The 13,793-nt window shown below is 51.9% G+C and overlaps 1 protein-coding gene across 3 annotated transcripts in view; it reads right to left on the reverse strand.

The window, feature by feature from the left end:
• Positions 1-13,793, reverse strand: part of MAPK8IP3 (mitogen-activated protein kinase 8 interacting protein 3) — a 44,177-nt gene that overhangs the window by 29,344 nt on the left and 1,040 nt on the right. The window lies entirely within an intron of this gene.

Raw genomic sequence — 13,793 nt, forward strand, 5'->3', positions numbered from 1 at the left:
CAAAGTAACGAGCAAAATAAAACACTGTTCCTGGTCCATAGGAGAAGGGCAGGGGTCTGAACTTAAGATGGGTCCGGGATTGTACCAAAAGAGCCCTGGTAGCTCACTGGTTTACATGGGGCCTGATAACCTCAAGGTTGGCAGTTCAAACCCCCCAGCCACTCCATGGGAGAAAGATGAGGTGGACTGATGGAAACATGTACAGTCTCAAAAAACCCCACTGCGCAGGTCTACTCTGCAATACAGAGTGTGGAATCAACTCGAGAGCACTGGGTGGGTGGGGTCGGATGCACAGCTGGGAGTTCTAAGCCTTCCAGAGAAGCCGTGTGTGTCCAGGCAGCTGTTCATAACATGTGGAATCCGGACATGCTAAGTTTTTGAGCCAAATTAACTCAAACCAAACGAAGGGGAAGCACTTACAAAATAAAAGATATTTGCCACTAGGGAGCCCTGGTGGCGTCATGGTTACACTTTGGGCTGCTAACTTCAAGGTCAGATGTTTGAAACCACTAGCTGCTCTTTGAGAGAAAAGATGGAGTTTTCGATTCCTGTTAAGAGTGTCTTGGAAACTCAGAGGGACGGTTTGACCTTTTCCTAGAGGGTCACTCTGGATCGAATCAGCATGGATTTGATGGCAGCTCTTTTGTTTTTTCATTTTGAGTAATTGCCACCAGCTCCACTGACCAGGTGCAATTAATTTCCCCAGGGGGCACTACCTACATCTGTTTGCTGATGTGCAAACAGGGTGGCACTGCTTAGCAGGGAAGCAGTTGCATTTGGCGGATGCATGGATACCAGCTGGGCTGTTAGCATTAAGAAGCTTCTCAGGAGATGGAAGCCAGGGTCTGCAGAGGCAGCTGGGTTGAAGGTGGCCAAGCCTATGCTTCCTAGAATAACTTTACCCAGCCCCCAAGCAGCTCCACATCCCCAGAGACATAGCTGACAGCCCATTCTAGAAGCCACTGGGGCTCCTGCCCAAAGGATGACTCATTCTAGCAGTGTGTGAGGCGGATAGAGTCCCAGAGGAGGGAAGGGGGACCAGGGGAGGGAAATTGGTAGCAGGAAGACTGCCTACCATAGGTAGAGTGGAAGGACACAAACACCCACAGGTAGAAAGGGCGCGTTTGCGCAGACACGGATACAGCCAGAGGAGGCTCTGCTCACAGCACAGGCCAGAGCTGGCACATGAAGGTGAAGCAGGTGTCATCCTCATGTGGCGGTGACAGTTACTTGTAATTCCCACCAAATGGCTGGATGGGGCTATGCATTTAGGACATGTGAAACACTAACAGAGGGGTCTGGTCAGGTTTGTCATCCTGCTGGGGATATAAGAGTGAGCCATCTCAGAATCAGGGAAAGAGAAGGGGGAACCGATTACAAGGATCTACAAATAACCTCCTCCCTAGGAGACGGACAACAGAAAAGTGGGTGAAGGTAGACGTCGGACAGTGTAAGATATGACAAAATAATAATTTATAATTTATCAAGGGTTAATGGAGGGAATAGGGAGGGAGGGGAAAATGTGGAGCTGATACCAAGGGCTCAAGCAGAAAGCAAATGTCTTGAGAATGATGATGGCAACAAATGTGCCCGACCCAAGGGATGTATGTATGGATTGTGATGAGTTGTACGAGCCCCCAGTACAATGATTTTAAAAAGAAAGAAGAGCCACCAGTGGGTGTGTGAGACCCTGCCTAAAGAGGAGGGGCAGCAGAGGCACCGTCACGGAGACGAGGAGCCAGCTCAGGAGCTACGCCGAGACCTGCCTCTCTGAACTCAGAGACAAGCAGAGGCCAAAGGACCACATGGCTGAGAGGCCAAGTCCCCGAGAGAGACGTGACTGCCAGCACAGCTGAGCAGACACACACAAAAGAACTGACTCCTCGCATTTCAGAACCTGTCAGCTCCTCTGAGATACCCCTCGATTGTGAACATGGTGTGACCTCTGCCTTGTGGCAGCAGGTCTTGGACTGGGGCAGCGCTGAATTCTCCTCCTCCCTTGTGTAGCCAGAGGTCAGACCTGCCAAGTCCTGCCAGTCCCTCAGTCTGATACCGGCAATATAAAACTGGGTAATTTGAAATTCCCATTAAAAAAAAAAAGGCAATGGTAACATGCTTGTGTAGAAAAGGGAGATGAGCATGTTAGGTAAATAAATTTATTGGGGGCTCGTACAATTTTTATCACAATCCATTCATCCATTGTGTCAAGTACATTAGTACATTTGTTGCCATCATCATTCTCAAAACATTTGCTTTCTGCTTGAGCCCTTGGTGTCAGCTCATTTCTGCCCTCCCTCCTCCGAAAATTCTTTTTCTGAACTGTAAACCTTCCACCCACTCACCTGTGCGTCCTTCCCGTGAGTGTGTATGTGTTGTGCAGCTGTGTTACCAGGGACCAGTCATGAACATGCTTGATGCTTTCGTACATACATCTCTCTACATTGATAAGCGTGTTCCACCGGTTCCGTGTCCCTCTGCAGGCGAGGAAGTGTTGTGTGGGTGTGTGCATAGGCAGATGTACAACCACTTGGCACACAGCAAGCTGTGACGTGAAAACATCGTCCTCCGTCGATACGCGTATTCCATCTTTATTTGGTGTGCATTCCAACATGCATGTGTGGAACATGAGTCACCCATTAATTACCTATGATTGGACTTCCAGGTCCTGAAAATTTGACTTTTATCACAAAGCTGTCTCTCTATCCAGCTCTCTGGGGGAGGGAGGCACGTGACCGTGCCTTCCTGTGGCATGCTCAGTCCCCACACAGGACACGACTACATTGCTGCCCACTGCAGGTACCAATGGCATCATGTCACCCTGGTAATTCTCGGGTGCTTGACCACGGGGGATCCTGAACACATTTAATACATGAATTGGCTACACATGGCAGCTGCAAAAATTTGTGGAAAATGCAATTGAAAGACCATAGGATTTTTTTTTCACGCTTTGGAAGCCTCCACGCCCACTCATAAACACTACCTCTTTCACAAGCAGCCCCTCTGTCCTCCGGCTCATTTGCCCCCCTGACCTTCACATTCCCCTCACTGCGTAGCAATGAGGTCGGTTCAAGACGTCTTAGGTGCCACACGTGTGCCCTCAGGTCGTAGTTGGTGTGTGTGTGGGGGGGGTGGCACTGTTGTCTCAGCATATTGAGCCGTTGCTTGGACATGCCACCTCTATCTCTGGCAAAGGTCTACTCTAGGCTCCCGGCTACAGCCTTCTGCTGCCTGGTCTGGCTTTGAATCAGGACCAAGGGGTCCTGATGGCACAAAGGCTAAGCTAACCCAAAAGGCCAGGGGCTCAAGCACACCAGCCGTCTGAGCTGCATGGCTCTGCTCTGTGCCGCCGACAGCCTGGGAAACTCCGCGGGGCAGTTCTACCCCATCCTAAGGTCGCCAAGCCGGAACCCTGGACAGGAATGGCTTGGCTTTGGTTTGAGTCAGCACCATCAATTTCTTAAAACTGCACTGTAACTTCATAATGTCTTCTTCCAGTGCCTGGTACATGATGTCTCTCTCCTTTCTTAGTATCTGATGGACATTTAGGAATTGTCTCTGTCAACGTCTTCTTGGTGAGCCTGCTTATCTGCCCTTCAGCTGCCTGGACGGTCACTCGAAACCACTTACATATTGATTCTGTGACTACATGTTTCCCTCGTCCACAAGCACCTGCTCTTGTGCTTCGGGGCAGGGTCGCAGCCTGTTTCTCACGTGGCAGTACATGTTGGTGTGAACCGAGCCTCAGTCTGATGACACCACCAGCATGTCACATGGCTGGACATGCGATTCATCAAGATTTTGAGCCAGAGGAGATGTCTGCCAGCTGCGGCTGTGTGGTACAGCCATGCACACAATGGACTAGCCCTACAGGGTCCCCACACAGCCTACCACACGAGGAATCTCAAATGTGTCCTGCTGACGGAAGTCAGTCAGTCACAACAACAACAAATGCTGTGGGGATCAGTGAAGACACAGCAACTGCCAAAGGTTCTCAGGGTGACTGAGGCAGGGGAGGGAGCACTGCGCTGTGGTCATGGTGGTGGGCTGTTCCAGAGAGAGACAGTGACAAGAACGATGCCATCAGGGCCGCAATGCTGGACACGAGGAATGGGTGGCCTGGCAACTCTTCGCATTTTCACCAAACCTGCCGTCTCCACGTCTGTTCCAACCCAGAACACCGTGTAGGGGGCATCTAACAGTGTACATCTTCACAGGGACAGCCAGCCTCACCTTTCTCCTGGGACTAGCTGCTGGACTCGAACCAGCAGCCCAGTGCCGAACCACAGCACCCCCAGGGCTCCTTCTCTTCCCGCCACCAGCTTCTTCACCTGTCACGGGACACGAGACCACCCACAGAGGTTGAAGAAGAGTCTGATGCGCACCCTGAGTACCCAGAGAGCGAGGACCAGTGAATCTAACAAAGGAGGACGCTGCCAGGCAGCTCCCTCCTCCCTCAGGCTCACCCTGCGGAGGCCCTTTCTAGCCAGTCCCAGATCTTCCCTCCCCCACCTCCCCTCACACAGTGTTCTCGTCACAAATATGCCGGCTCTGTGCTCGGAAGGTGTCCCCTGGTGACTTCCCAGAAAGCCCCTAGCGATCGATCATCGGAGCCCAGAGTGGGGACAGCTTGCTGGAGTCTGAGTTCCCAAAGCTCTGCCCACAAAAGCTTTACACACAGCAAAAGAGAGGCGAGCCAGGAGCACCAGTCCGAATGGCAGGAGGACTCCGTACCCATGCACGTGTCTGACCTCACCACCTCACTGCTCCAGCCTGGCACTGCAGCAGCAGCAGCAGCAGCAGCAGCAGCAGTGGAGGCTGCTCGCCTGGGGAGGGGCGGGAGGGAAGGGTGGCCAGGGAACAGGAGGACTTTCAGTTTCCAGGGGGCATTCTCATCCTGGGGGCGGGGGGAAGGCATGACGCATCAAATGTGCATGTGCGTCCGTAGGGTGCTGAACTAAGCCGGGAGCCAGGACTGCTTTCCACTTCTCCCAGGTGCACAGCCTGAGATGGAATGCAGCTGGGCCAGGTGTGGGGTGGTAGCTGGGAGGACAGCAAAAGTCCCCCAGATCCTGGGGGATGGGTCAGCAGTGTAGGGGGGGAGTGGTTTCTATGGAAGTAGATCTTGGGGATCCGAAGGGTTCACTTCCCCAGCACCGCCATAAAGGGAAGGTGGTCCTCAAGCGCGTCAGGCATAGGACAGGTATGTTATACACTGAGTCAGAGCAGACTCAATGGCAGTGAGTTTGGTTTGGTTTTAAGCTTATCTATGAAGCGGGCAAGGAGCCCTGCTGGCGTAGTGGTTACACACTGGACTTGGGCTACAATCTGCCAGGTCAGCAGTTCGAAACCAAGAGAAAGATGAGGCTTTCTACTCCCATAAACAGTTACAGTGTTGGAAACTCACCAGGGATATTCTACACTGTGCTACAGAGTTGCTATGCGTCAGTAGAGACTCGATAGCAGTGAGTTGCAGTTTTTTGGATGTAGTTGGCAACAACACGATGAAATCTTGACAGTGACCCAAAGAGGACCCAGACACAGCAAGTGTGGCAGGCTGGAGGAGAAATGTTTAAAGCTCCCAATTCTGCACCCAGAGACAGGAAGTAACAGTGATTGACTTGGGGCAGAGGCAGCAGCGAGGGATGACCAAGGGGCAGGAGGAAGCTATTCTGGTGATGGCTTTATGGCACTGGACACATGCCACAGCTTACCAGGCCAACTGTGCCCTGTATATGTGGGGCCTTGAGAATTTCACGGGGAATCCTTTTAATTCCACTTTCCCATGAAACTTTGAAAGCGGCTCTGGGTGTGTGCTGTCTAATGCATGTCAATGATCGCTCAATTCAGCTGTTACTAAAATTTTACAATAATAAACAGGGGTCATAGTAAGCTCACACCTCCCATCCAGGCAGAGGGCCTCTCCCTGGCCTTCCGGGAAGCCTCTTCCCCCTTTGGCCCTTCAACAGCTGACACGCCTCATCTTTACCTCACAATGTCCCCTCCTGTCTGCTGCCTGCACAAGCCGCCCACCGCATAAGGGGCTGCCCTTTCTGGAACAAGTCTGCTGGCACTGACAATGGTCTCAGAGTGTCCGTCTGCACAAAAAGCCCAACGATGCAGAATCCTCTGCTCCCCTCACTGTGAACGACAGACACGGAGCTAAAGGGTCTGGCATTGCCCAGTCCAGGAGGGTGGTCCCTGGGCACATCTGGCTATTGGTTTACATAAATGAGGAAGAAATAAAGATGGGGTGTGGAGGGGCCCATGAAACAGTAGTGACTGGAACCTGGGTGATGGTCAGAAGTTGGAAGGTGAAAATGCCACCTGGTGACCAACTGTTGCAGGAAGAAGGCTGCAGGTCTAGCTGCCTCTCCTTTGCCTAGAGACCAGAATAACTAGATGGTGCCTGGCTATCATGATTGAGCACCAGGATCAAGGAATCAATAGCTGAATCCTGACCCAAAGGCAAGTAAGATGTGGAACAAAACTTCAAATTCTTACAGGATCCAGACTGACTGGACCAATGTAGATGGGAGGAATTCCCAAATCCATCACTCAGAAAAATCTTCAGACTGAGAAGCGAAAGCATTGTGGTAGTTACGCAATCTGCTGTGTCTGCGTGGGTTTGAACTTCCCTCCCAGGACATTATGGTACCTTGGGGGCGGGGCACTAGAGAAACAAACATGGAGAGTGAGTGCTAGGTCAACCTCTGCTCATGGTAGTTTTTCTTCTTTTACTAGCCGGAAGTTAGACATGTCTGCAGTATAATGAGGCGTTTTCTGGAAAGAATATGGGAAGTTAAAGTTTTGACTATTAGTTTGGGTTTTCAATTTGGTTATTCCTTTTTGAAATGGTGACAATGAATGTTATTAATGCATATTTTCAGCTCAGGTGTAGAAATCGCCCTTTGAATTCCTCAGAAACCATGCTGTTTAGCAAAAACAGCTGAAAGTCAAAATGGCTGACAGGAGGCCTGGCCCTAAGTTGAGGCAGTGCAGCTAAAGGCCATATTTCTTATCAGTTGAATAGTTTAGATAAGGGTTAAGATAAATTAGATAAGAATTGACTTGGCTGTTTTAAGAATTGAGTTTAGGTTCTGATGCTACTTTGTTTATACTGATTTCATCTGCTTATTGATAAATGATTGCTAGAAGTTATTATTGGGAAGTATAGTTTGTAAGGCTTGCCTTCAACCATTAACATTAGGAAGCCTGCAAAGGCTCTGAAAAGAAAAGCCCCACCCAGGATCTTGAGTGCTGAGGACATTTGAAGGTGAAGACATTTGCCTAAGGGGCTGCTGAAGGAACAAAAGTGGAACTCTTTGGATTTTTGAATTTTGAACTAGTGGTTTGTTCTTAAGATGGGAAAATCTGGAACCATGAAGAAACTCTCCTCTCTAGGACTGAACATTAAAGGGAGTCTTTGGACAGGCTGAAATGCTTGCTAGGGGTTGGGTCTGGTCACTGATACCCGTGGACCTGGTTCATAGGGACTAGAAAAAATGAGAGCAGGTTGGCTGATCTGAAGTTCATGACCTAGCAGAAGGGGCTAGGGTTGTTGAGAATTTGTGATGGGACCATGGTCTAAAGACAAGGCAGCCAATGGGCACCCTGGTGAGGCTAAGTGGGCAGCCCACACTGAATTGACCAGAACCTGACCAGATGCAGAGATTTTTCAGACTGTGAACTGGTACATATTGCTGCTGACTTTATGGATGGCCTGTCCTGATTTGACTTTGCTTGTTGGATGCAGACTTCACAAGACTCCACCCATAGAAACGAGATACCCAAAATGGGGCAGATAAATGGCTGGCTTACAAACTTTCACAGGTGGGGGAATATGTTCATAGGATTATGGTGTAGGTGTTCACTTAACTGCAGTTCATAGGCAAAGAATATTCACTTATGGAATATTATGTTTAAATGAGGCTTTGGCATACATTGAGTTGCATGCATTTTAGTTTTATCCTGTTAGGTACAGATATGATTTTATTGTTTTGTTTAAAAATCATATATGGCTAAAGAGTTCTAAAGTTGACAGTGTGTGGCCCATGGTAATTACATAAGCTCCTGTCAACTTACAATGGGGCGGAGTCTAGCCTGTCAATCAGATCATAGTCAATGAGGTCCCTGTGTGGGCATGGCCTTCTCCTGAGGATTTGAGGAACTCTGGTCTTCTTCCCTGGAAGCAGGGCACACACTCTCTGCTTCATATTCCTGATGACAAGACACATGGAGCTGTGTGAGAGCCCTGGAGCTGGGAGAACCACATGGAGACCCCTGCCAGTGCTGAGATGCTTACACTGCCACTGGATCCACAAGACTTTCCACCCAGTTGCCTATGATCTTCTTGCATTCAGCATCATTGCATGTGTTTCGTGTGTCTGAGGAGGACTTTATAAAGTGGTTGAACATCTGGGCTTATGGACTTGATCTGGACTGGGCTGAGATGATTTTTCAATATTCATTTGTTTATAAAGCCCTTTCTTATACGCATGAGTTTCTCGGGATTTGATATTGCTTTAGTAACCCAAACTAACACAAGCGCACCCTGAAGTCACCTTCAAACTCCAGAGCTGCTGACGGAAGCCAGTAGAGGAAATGTGCCAGCACAGCATTCTGTGACAGGGCGACCTGTGTGAGGGTAGCTGTCAGTGGGAGCTAGGGCCGGGGTGAGGAGCTCAGGCCGTGAGTCTAAAAAATGATATGGACAGAGGTAATAAGAACAATGACAAGGGGTGAGGAATGTAACCAGTCACTGGACTATATGTGTGGAAATTGATGAATGGGTGTGTGTATATATATTACACACACACACACACACGCATCTACACCACAGCCCCTGAGGGCAAGATGAGAAGGCTGACCTGGTCCTGACCTTTCTCAAGAGCACAGGAAGATGCCACAAGCCTGGGCCACTCCCCTGGATGGTGGGCAGCACTCCTGGTTTTGTCCTTTGCAGGCATCAAGGTCAGTGATGAGAAGCCCTGGCCCCACCCTGTACTCAGCCTTCTCAGTGAGGCCTCTGTGTTTTCCCCGTGGAAGGTGGAGGCCCTACATCAGATCACACTCAAAAGCCAGGCTGAGAAACATCCTCTAAGACAAGGCCGATGATGCACAGAGCAGAGACCAAAGAATTGCCCTCAACAGGGGTGGCCGAGGCACATAGGCCTGGAAGCTTTGGCAGATCGATGGCAAGAAGGAAGGTAGTGAAGCCAGTCTGAGAGAGCAGTAACAACAGAAAGCTGGTGAAGGATCGCATTTCTGCAACCTTCCTGCCAATGATTACAATCAAACCAAACCCCCCAAAATCCCTTTAAAATAAAGTTTTTTTAAAAAAAGGTGAATTAAAATAAAATTTACAGAGTGGGAAAATAATGTATCAAAAACCTTCCAAAGAACCACTATGCTTTCTGGTCTGTTAGAGACTGGTGGGACCCCGAGGACATGGTCCTTCGGCACCATTCAAGCCGGGAACGGAATCCAGCCGGTGGCTCGGTAGCTCGGTGGCACAGGTTAGTAAGCAACCAGAGGCTAACTCGTGCTGGAGTTCCATTAGCTCACTCGCTCAGCTGTGAATAGTAAGGCTGAGGTTACAAGTTTTCCCAGAGGTGCTGAGAAAGAAAGGCCTGGTTAACTGTGGAGTACACATGCAACTGGCACTCACCCTGAGGGAAACACAAAAGACAAGTCCAGAGGCAAATTGCCATTTCACTTAGGACACAGGCAACATGACCATCTCACCAGGGCAGGCTTGTGCTGGCTTTGTTTTCCTCCCTTAGCTTAAGCCTCTCTAACTGTTCCTCTATGAAATGGGTCATTTTCACGTGACTAGAGAACAGGTGTCTTGGACAGAATTTCCCTACCTTTGGGCACACTATTTCACTGAGAAGAATATCGACAGTACCATGGACACTAAGAGGCCAAACCGACCTGTCTTGGAAGAAGTTTGCCCAGAGTGCTCCTTAGAAGTGAGGATGACAGGCGTCACGGCACATACTCTGGGCATGTTGTGAGGAGCGGCCGGGCTCTTGGGAAGGACATCATGTGTGGAAAGGTAAAGTGGAGGGGCAGTGAAAAAGAAGGCCCTCAACGAGATGGAGGGACAGTGGCCGCAACACTGGGTTCGGGCACAGGGACAATTGTGAGCACGGTGCAGGACGGGGCAGTGCTTCCTTCTGTGCGCACAGGGTCCCTGCGGGTCAGAACCGACTCCATGACACCCGATGACACCTTTTCCATCGTATCAAGTACCCACCAGAGTGTCCTGTAGGCACAGGAAGTTGCTTCAGCGATCAGATTTTAAGGCAGATTGTTGTTAACGGCCATGGAGTCCTACCCCTCCTCCCCATGTGACCCCCGTGCACACACAACAAAACAATATCTGCTGCTCCTGCTTCATCTCTAGGTTGCAACTCAGACTGCTGTTTAAAGCGCAGACTGCTGGAATTCACTGGCTGGCTTCTGGAGGCAAGGTCACCTGGCCTCTCTTCCCAGGCCACTTCAGTTGGAAGCTCCAAAGGTAACCTATTCAGCACCTTAATCGTTCATGCGCACACACACCACCACCGCCACCCCCTCCGCAGATAGACCCAGGGTGGGAAGTAGTTACATTGGCTGAGAATCAAACTGGGCCTCCCATATGAAAGGCCAAGAGATCTCCACCACCACCACTACCGTTCAAGGCAGAAAAGACTCAAGGGGTCTCTCTCAAGAATCACCTTGCCCATCCTGAGCTAAGTTGGCTCCCCATGAAGAGGACTAGTTCCCCCTGGATCAGTGGCCAGTGTGGCTCCTTGGCCCCTCCTCCTCTAGATCACACCAGGGCCACCCACCCTGCTCATGCCTTAGCATTGTCAGGGCTTCCTTCCCTTGGGCAAAACCAGGGTAGTTTGGTGCTGCAGTGAAAGCACTTGGCTGAGCACCAAAAGCTTGGCAGTTCTAAGCCCCCAAAGAGCTCCTAGGGAGAAACAGGAGGTGGTGGGTGTCCATGAAGACGTGCAGTCCCGCCCTGTCCTGTAGCCCGTGGGAATCTTGGTACCGCTGTGTGCTGGCAAGTTTCTCTGCTCCAAGGGGTTTTCCAGCGTGCAAACTTCACGGGAAGACGCCCTGGTGGCACTATGGCAGTGGTCCTCAGCCTTTCTCAGGCCGTGACCCTTTCATACAGTTCCTCATGTGGTGGGGACTCCCAATCACAAAATTATATTCATTGCTTTTATCGCTGTCATTTTGCTACTGTCATGAATCAGGTGACCCCTGTGAAAGGGTCATTCAACCCCCCAAAGGGGTCTCAACCCACGTTGAGAAACCGCTGCACTATGGGTTGAATATTGGGCTGCTAGCCACAAGGTCGGTGGTTCAAACCCAGCAGCTGGCCCTAGGGAGAAAGACAAGGCAATCTAGCCTCATCAAGAGTTCGTCTCGGAAACCCTACATAGAGTTACTGTCAATAAGAACTGGCTCGGTAGCATTGGGGTTGGCTTTGTTCACCTTTCCAGGGGCAGAATGACAGCCCTTTCTGCCGCAGAACCTCTGGTAGTCAGCAGGTGAGCAGTTACTTGCAGGTGGGTGGGTTTGGCTCTGTGGGCTCAAGCAAAGGGGCTACCAGGCCTTGCAGCTAACAGTCTCGGGCATGGAGCTAGAGACCTGGGTGCCAAATACCTGGGTGCCAGAGACTGGGTGCCCACGATGGATTCTGCTAGAGCCACTGCTCCTGCATGATGGGAGCAGGCACTTTGGGTCCCGTGGTACTGACACACTGTCCTGAGGAGAAGACTGACCGGTGTTTCATGCGAGAGGGCTCTGCAGAACAGGGCTGGTGCTCACCCGGCTACCCCCTGTCCACTCTGGCCATCCATAGGGCCTGGGCCCTCCCTGCACCACCCAGTCTCCACACTGGGTCTGGGCTGCAGGATGGCAGGAGGAGGAGGAGACAATGGTGGCAGAGGTGTGGAGGGGCAGCAAGTCTGCTACTGCAGGCAGCTCAGGTTACCATCTGAGTAAGCAGCTTCTGCGGGAAGCAGCCTGCACCTCGGACACGCCTGAGGCCCGCCATGGCCAGCTCCCAGGCCAGCAGACGCCTGCACTTGAGTCATCAGACCTCCTGCCTAAAGAAGCCCACCCGCCACCCACAGTGACCTCCCCCCACAAAACCAAGAATGGATGTCTGCATGAGCCAGCCCAGCTCCACAAGATGCGGAAGTGCTCACAGCACCCAGCCCTTTCCTGGGTGTCAGGTCATCTGCGAACTCTCTAAGGACATGCCACTAGCAGCTGGCTGCAGCTTTCTTCCTGGCTCCGTGCTGGCCAGCCTTCCTGAGCAGCTGCTCTCAGCAGCTGGGCGGTCATCTCACCTAAGAACAGTGTACCTGATGGGGCGCTGGGTCCCATCTACAGGGGTGCAGCGCCTTCTAGGTGCAGGGAGAGGCACCCACCCACCCCGCAGCACAGCGCTCCGTAACCCACACTGGCTGTTCTCCCGGGGTTCCTAAGCATCCAGGCACCAGCTGGCCCCACAAGAGCGATCAAGAAGCCCAGGGTAGTGCCTCAGTTCCAGGCTCCCATGAGGCCCTCTCTCTGACCCCCCGAAAATGCCTGTGGTCACTTAGGCCTTGCACTTCCACCACTTGAAAGTGCTCTGCCTGCTTTAGCAGGCGCCCCACTTAGTAGAAAACAGCCTCTCCACAGATCGAGGAAACTCCAAAGCAAAACAACACACCGCCCCCCAGTAGGCACGTAGGATCCAACAGACTGTTCACTTTTCTAGGCTGACTTTCCATCCAGCCCCTAAGAGCCCAGAGCGGCCCTGGTGGGAGAAAAGACCGATCCAGGCCACTTCTCAGCCACTGCACCTGTCAGGCTTTGAGTGGGCAAGGGTGCAGCCAGACCCACCAAGAAGGAACGGCAGCTGCACCCTGGGCATTGTCAGCTCTGGGGCCTCAGGCGGGCAGAGATGAGACCAGGGTAGCAGCACCCAGAGCCAGGGCACCTGCTTTCCATTTCTACAAAGGGCGAGGCTTGGGTCTGGGCTGTGGTCTGTGGTGGGTGCTGGGCCACCCGACAGCGACTGAGTGAAGTTGGGCAACAGTCCCTCAAGGTCACTTTTAACTGACTGACTGGAAAACCAAGTCCTTCCCTGGTGACAGGGGCACCCCAGAACACAGCCAGACCTACAGGGGGCTTGGTCTCCAAGCCTTTCTCCACCAGCAAGTCTTTCTGACAAAGGGCAAGAAAGTGACCTCTGGGAATGGGAAGCCCTGTGGGGAGCCTGGCTTGAGCTCACACTAGTCCCCAACCCCCCACCCCACATGCCATGCCATGGCACCGCGCTTCCGACATGGGATTGGGGAAACGAACGGGTCCCTGTTCTGGGAGGGTTTGGAATCACAGTGACCGGGGGGACAGGAGGTGGCAAGGAAATGGGTTTGGGGAAAAGCAGAGATGCTTGTGGGACAGGGAGCCCCGCCCCAGGCTTGGGTGGGTGTTAGGGACCAGGGGCTCCAGTTTGGGCTGGCAGAGGATAAGGGTCTAGTCTCCTGGGGAAAGGACCCAGATTGGTGCAGCTGGGCTCTGATTGGCAAGGGCATTGAGTGGAGTATTGGGCTGGGGTGGAGGTGCGTTGGAGACCTGGCCGGATGGCAGGGCAGGGTCCAGGGCTGTCAGGGCGCTGGGTAAAGTGGCTGAGCTGAGCTAGGCAAGCAGGGGAAGGAGGCTGGCGTCAGCCTGGGTAGCCTAATGGGGATGGCAGCTCAGTGGGGATATGGGACCAGGCTGATTAGGAGGGATGGAGGAGG

Source organism: Tenrec ecaudatus, chromosome 12 (assembly GCF_050624435.1).
Source record: "Tenrec ecaudatus isolate mTenEca1 chromosome 12, mTenEca1.hap1, whole genome shotgun sequence".
NCBI lineage: Eukaryota > Metazoa > Chordata > Mammalia > Afrosoricida > Tenrecidae > Tenrec > Tenrec ecaudatus.